The sequence below is a fragment of the Gossypium arboreum genome, chromosome 8, assembly GCF_025698485.1.
Source record: "Gossypium arboreum isolate Shixiya-1 chromosome 8, ASM2569848v2, whole genome shotgun sequence".
In the NCBI taxonomy this organism is placed as follows: Eukaryota; Viridiplantae; Streptophyta; class Magnoliopsida; order Malvales; family Malvaceae; genus Gossypium; species Gossypium arboreum.
Genome location: NC_069077.1, coordinates 67,582,316 through 67,588,632, shown reverse-complemented (window position 1 = coordinate 67,588,632; position 6,317 = coordinate 67,582,316). Strand labels below are relative to the sequence as shown.

Genomic DNA, 6,317 nt, shown 5'->3' with positions numbered 1-6,317 from the left:
TATATGTGCATTGGAAAAGTCGACATGCTTGAGCAACATTCGCTCAATCGACTAACGAATTTCAGCTATTGAATTGGTTGATACCTTGTGAAAGTATATAATGATGAAGTGTGAAGTAAGAATGATTATGTGAATGTGTATTAATGAAATGATGCATTTGGCTATGTGAATGTATTGCTTTAATTAAAGCTGATTTTATTCCTTGAGACTTACTAAGCATAAAAATGCTTACCCCGTTGCTTTGGCTCTCTGTTTTATAGATTTTGCTCGATAGCAATCTGATTCAGGATCATTAAAGTCGAAGTCATCTACACTATCAAGCCTCCATTTTGGTATAAATTTTTGGTTGAACTTTGAAATGGCATGTATAGGACTACCCCTTGTTGGTTCAAATATGTTGTGATGTATATGTGTACGGCCATGCGAAAATGGCTCGTAAAAGTGAAGTACTGAACTTAGACTATTTGCGGTTTGCATATATATATATATGGTGTCATGATGTGATTATGGATTGGAAATGGGAGTGTTGGTCACATGATCAGCCATTGGTATGGTTAAAATGATCATATGTGAACCTATGTATGGCAAGACTAGTTGGTTCATGGAGACTACAAAATAGGTAAGACCTACCTTAAAAACAGATGCTGCCAGCTGCAGTGATGTGAATGTGAAAAATCACCAAAATTTGTAGGAATGGTATTAAATAGTGAATAAGCTATGTAAATGAACCTTGATGAGTCTACTTTCATATGGAAGAAACGAAACGGTCGTAGGAGTCACATGTTAAGAGATATTAAAGCTATTGTGAGACAGGGCCAGAACGGTTTCTGGGTCCCCTGTTGCAACTTTAAAAATTTACTATAAATTATCCAGAAAGAATTAGGAGTCATGCCTTATATGTACAGATTCCATTTTGAGTCTAGTTTCATTAGAAACAAACGGAACCAGTATTAAAGCCCTGTACAGAGAGATATTCCAGTTGTAACACGCGGAGGTCAGAGCAGTCGATCCCTGTAACATGGGTGACTTTAACTAATAAACTGTACCAATTGACCCAACCAAAAATTCTAGAAATAAATCCATGGATGGATATATGAGTCTAAATTCAGGGAAAATTTACGAAACCAGTTTCCGAGTTTTGAAACTCGAGATATGATTTTTAAGGCGACGGTGACGCAGTTTTCCAGCCTGACTGGAAATGTCAATTGGTGGGCGAAATATGTGGATTTGGCTTGTTAACCCCTCGTGTCCGACACCGGCGATGGTCTCGGGTTCAGGGTGTTACATAAAATGTAGGAAATTTAACCGTGGATGTCCACTACACTTAATCATGTATCATATGAATATATAATCCATCTCAACTTACATATTTCCATGTATCACCAATTCAATGAAATTCATATATGTACATGCCTTAGTTCATATCGATCTCTTACCGTTTCCTTTCAAAATCATATCTGTTGAACCGTTTAGAATACCGTTGGATACCTGGGATAGCTCATACAAAGTGTTTAACATATAATCATAGTCCATCAATTCCTTTACATATATGCTCACATGAGCTGTGAAAATGGGCCGTCTCACACGAGCTATGGGTCGAAACGTAGCTACACGATGCTACACAAAATTAGATGTGGACTATCTGCAACACATGTCGAATCTCAGCCATCGGTAGGACATTCAAGACTAGCACCTGAAACATGTAAACTCTAATGACATGTCATTTCTATCCTACGAATTCCTAAGGTTCAAACGAGGCTCGATAGTTAACGTAACATCGTTGGATATGTGAAAAATATATACGTGGCAATCCACAATACATAGGTGTTTCAAATAAAAAATATAATGTAATTACACGAACTTACCTCGACGATAAAATGTAGATATGGAGTTGATTAATCCGAAACTTTATCTTTGCCCCGATCTAAGACCGTATGAGGTTTATCTTAAACTAAATGAATAAATTCAATTCATTTAATAACCATTCTATTCAATTCAATCCCAAATAAACGTTTTTACAAAAGTACACTTTTGCCCTTATAATTTTGATTTCATTACAATTTAGTCCTTAAGCTCATAAAATGAAATTCATCCAAAATCATCCTTAACCCATGCTAGCCGAATTTCATTTAGGTCCCTAGAATCTCATACATTTCATTATTTTCACAATTTCACCATGAATATTTTACAATTTTCAATTTAATCCCTATTTGACATTTTCAACAAAATTCACTTTACAAAAGTTATTTACAACAAAATTCATTTTCTTCCGTTAAACATCACAAGCATCATGCATTCATTCATGGAAAAACCCTAATCTTTTAACAGTTTTACAAATTAGTCTCTGGGCAAGCTAGATTAAGCCACGACTCCAAAAACATAGAATTAAAAAGGGGATGAAAATGCACTTACGTGCTAACTAGAAAAGTGACTGAAACCTTCAAGTCCTAACTATGGCTTCTTCCTTGATAAATTTAGTGGTGGTGAAGAAAAAATGATGATATTTTTATGTTATTCTTTATTTTACTTAAGTTATTTACTAATTTACATAAATAACCTTTATATTAACCTTTAATCATCATTTAACTATGTCCAAATATGTCCAGCAACTAAACTAATGGACTAATTACCATTTAAGGACTCCAACATTTAAGTTCTACATCCACTTAGTGCCTTTAGCCTATAGAACTCTACTTTTACAATTTTTACAATTTAGTCCTTTTTATCGAATTAAGCATCCAACCAATAAATTTTTTTAACGAAATTTTCATAAAATAATACTAACCTGCTGTAGACATTAAAATAATAATAAAATAAATATTTTTACGTTAGATTTGTGGTCCCAGAACCACTATTCTAATTTTACTAAAAATGGGTTGTTATATTTTCTCTTTTGCCCTAATCGAAATTAAGAAGAAGACTCCATGGATGAATGATTGTTCAGTCAACCTTGAATTCCTTGCATGGTATGATTCTAAGTCTCGCTTTTAATGATTTTTAAGTTTTTAGAATGGTTGTAGCTTAATCTAGTTAGCTCAGGGATCAATTTGTAAAACTATTAAACATTTATGATTTTTCCACGAATGTTCTTACACGATTTTTTGTATTTAATGGAATATTATGAGTCCTTGTTGATAAATAAACTAGTTTTGTAAAGTGATTTTGGATGAAAATGACATATAGGGACTTGTTTGTAAAAATGATGAAATTTCATGGTAAATATGTGAAATGATGGTTTGTATGAGTTGATATAGGTCCTTAGAAAAATAAGCTAGCTTGAGGAAAGGATGAAAATGCTTAGAGTTCAATTTATTAACTTAAGGACTACATTGTGAAAAGTTAAAATATTAGGGGCAAAATAGTAATTTTTGTAAAAATATGAAATGTGGACTAAATTGAATTCTAGGGTTATTAAATGAATTAAAATTTTCTATTTAGATCAAGATAGACCATGAACAGATTTAGATTGAGGAAAAGCTAAAGCCTCAGATTAGTCAATTCTGTTTCTATGCTTTAATTTCAAGGTAAGTTCATAGTGTTTTAGTTCGTAATGAATTTCTATTTGTGTACTTGTATTATGATGCCTTAATTATTACATTTTTAGAAGAATAATGATGAATTGCACATACATGCCCCTGTTTGTACTTCTGTACCTTTGTTTAGATTTTGGTAATTCTAAATCATATTTAATTCATTGTTAGATTAAATGATATACTATGTTTTTACTAAGCTCTATAAGCTTATTTGTTCTGGTGGATTGTTTTGTAGATCGTTGTTGTTGACATTTTGGAGGGATCAAATTTTCAGATCACAGTCCCCATCGATATTGGTATTTTTTTTTGTATTTCCTAGGGTAGTGGCCTGTAAAATGCGTTTTTAGTAAGTAAAGGATTTTGAAAGGACCTAATGTGGTTTCCAAACTCATGAAAGATCTAGTTGCCATGGAATGTTTTTTACGAATATTGATAAGCATGTTGATAATAATTTGAGTTTAATTAAATAATTTTCCTAGTTATTTATGTTATAATTGTTGCTTATTGTGTTAATTCTGCTAAAATCTATTTCATTCACATAGTTTGTATACTTAGGATAAATTTGCATTAGGGATCATTGCATTTAGTTTCATATACTTAATTTTTCATCACTTCTCAATTATATTGTTTTTATTTATCAAATTGTTAATATAATTTTACAAATTAAGTGACTTAGCACAAAGACAATCCCTGTGGAGACGATAACTCGATACTTATTTATTACTTGATAACGACTGTGTACACTTGCAGAAACCTAAGCATTACAAGTTTTTGGCGCCATTTTCGGGGGTTGTCAATTGTTGCCATAGTCATACTTTGTGAAATTATTTATTTTCAATTTGGTTATTTCTAACAGTACTAACTTATTCTTTTTAATTTTGTGATTTTCTTTTCAGGTGTTTATGAGCATAGATCAGATTATCAATTTACTCCCTGTAGACCTTAAAATTGAGCAATGTTTCAGAAAAAGAAGACATGAACGAATAGCTCAAAGAAAAGTCGAGATGGACCTTGGAAATTAGAATCAAGACCAATGTAATGAAGCCGATCATGTATGAAATCCCATCCTCATTGCCGATGGTAGGGATCGATGCATCAGACAATATGCTGTGTTGCTTTTCAATGAGTTAAATCCAGGAATGAGAAGGCCAGATATTGAAGCAACCCAATTCAAATTGAAACCAGTGATGTTTCAAATGCTACAAACGGTGGGCCAATTTAGTGGTATGCCCACAGAGGATCCATATCTCCACCTTCAATTGTTTATGGAGGTGACTGATTCATTCAAGATAGTCAGTGTGACTGAAGACACACTGAGGTTGAAGTTGTTTCCATACTCGTTACGAGATCGAGCACGAGCATGGCTCAATTCATTGCCACCAAGTTCCATATCTACATGGTAAGAATTAGTAGAGAGATTTTTGGTTAAGTATTTCCCGCTTAGCAGGAATGCTAAGTTGAGGAATAAGATCACAACTTTCCAACAATTAGATGATGATTCTTTGTATGAGGCTTGGGAGCGATTCAAGGAGTTACTTCGTAAGTGTCCTCATCATGGAATTCCTCATTGTATCCAGTTAGAGACATTCTATAATGGTTTCAATGCACATATAGGATTAATGGTAGATGCTTTTGCGAATGGTGAAATTTTGTCTCAGTCTTTAATGAGGCTTATGAGATCATTGAGAGGATCGCAAGCAACAATTATAAATGCCCAACAAATCGAACAGCTTCAGGAAGACGTATTGCTGGAGTTCATGAAGTTGATGCTCTCACTTCGTTATTAGCTCTGGTATCATCTATTTTCTCTATGTTAAAGCAGTTTACCACTAATAGTGCTAATAATTTTGCAGTTCAGCCACTAAGTCTGTTTGAAGTAGTTTCCTATGTGTAATGTAGGGATGGTCATTCTTTCAAGAATTGCCCATTGAATCCCAAGTCAGTGTACTATGTGGGGAACCAACACCAAAATAGGAGTGGAAAAGAACCCCAGTCCAACTTCTATAGTCGTTCATGACATAATCACCCTAACTTTTCTTGCAGCAACTAAGGAAATGGACCAAACAATAACTTTATGCAACATAGACTCAACCAATCTCAAAGGTTTAATTAGAAAGCTCCAAAACCACCTCAAGCTAAGGCAACAAACAGTTTGGAGCACTTGTTGAAAGCGTACATGGAAAAGAATGACACTTTGATCTAAAGCCAAGCACTAACACTGAAAAATTTGGAAAACCAAATGGGTGAGTTAGCTACGAAGCTTTGTAATAGACTGCAAGGAACCTTTTCGAGCGATACTGAGAATCCAAGAAATTTGGGTAAATAACATATCAAGGTAGTGGTATTGCGAAGTGATAAAATTCTGGAACACCGATTGATTAAGGTCGAAGATAAGCCCATGGAGAAGAATCAACAAAGGAATCAGAATCTACAAAGACTGACAAGGTAAATCCTCACTTACTGAATTCAGATACTTTAACATCTTTTTTCGATGCAAATTTACCTACTCAGAAAAGTTTTCTGGTTCAACCGGATGTTCCATCACCTCCATATCCACAAATATTGCAGCAACACAAGCAAAAGCAAGAGGTACAATTCAAGAAGTTTTTGGATGTTCTGAAGTAATTACATATCAATATTCCATTGGTGGAGGCTTTAGAACAAATTCCGAATTATGTGAAGTTTATGAAGGATGTACTATCCAAGAAGAAACGACTGAGTGAGTATGAGACTGTGGCCTTGACAAAGGAGTGCAGTGCATTCTTACAGAACAAGCTGCCACTA

The 6,317-nt window shown here is 34.0% G+C and overlaps 1 non-coding gene across 1 annotated transcript; it reads right to left on the bottom strand.

Moving 5' to 3' along the window:
- Nucleotides 1–4,987: 4,987 nt before the first annotated feature.
- On the bottom strand, nucleotides 4,988–5,094 carry LOC128279726 (small nucleolar RNA R71). Its single transcript, XR_008269923.1, has one exon. It is a non-coding gene; the product is annotated as a small nucleolar RNA R71 (small nucleolar RNA).
- Nucleotides 5,095–6,317: the final 1,223 nt, after the last annotated feature.